Raw genomic sequence first — 441 nt, 5'->3', positions numbered from 1 at the left:
TGAACCCAGCACACAACATGCACACAATAGGGAATTTAGACCCACTGAAAGATTTATATCAGCTTTGTGGGGGCTAGGGGAAAAGTTGCAATGCCTGGTCTGCACAAAGCCTGGCTGGTGAGCTCCCATGGTACTTGTCTGACAGGCAGTCTCCTGGTACAAATGTCACCGTCAACACTTCTTGAACAAATCTGAACCTGCATCGTGAGGTCACCACCCTGCATCACTTTACCCCGGCATTTATAACCCATGAGCCCCACTGCTGGTCCCACTGGGTCACCAAACCATGGCCTCAGAAGCCAGAAGTTCAAATTTATAGTTTTAATAACACCACGATTTCTAATCACATGTTGTGTGTGTGGGCCTGATCCATGCTCTTTGATTGCCTGAGACAGCAGCTGAGTGGGCCAGGGCCAGGCTGGGTTTGCGGCTACCATGGCA

General features: G+C 50.1%; 1 protein-coding gene across 1 annotated transcript in view; it reads right to left on the bottom strand.

Annotated features, from left to right (window-relative positions):
- The window catches only part of CD3E (CD3e molecule, epsilon (CD3-TCR complex)), a 5,056-nt gene that overhangs the window by 818 nt on the left and 3,797 nt on the right, over positions 1–441 (bottom strand). The gene's annotated exons all lie outside the window — the stretch shown is intronic.

This window comes from Fulmarus glacialis, unplaced genomic scaffold, assembly GCF_000690835.1.
Source record: "Fulmarus glacialis isolate BGI_N327 unplaced genomic scaffold, ASM69083v1 scaffold42352, whole genome shotgun sequence".
Lineage (NCBI taxonomy): Eukaryota > Metazoa > Chordata > Aves > Procellariiformes > Procellariidae > Fulmarus > Fulmarus glacialis.
Note: the sequence above shows the minus strand (reverse complement) of the source record. Positions and strands in the feature narration are given on the sequence as shown.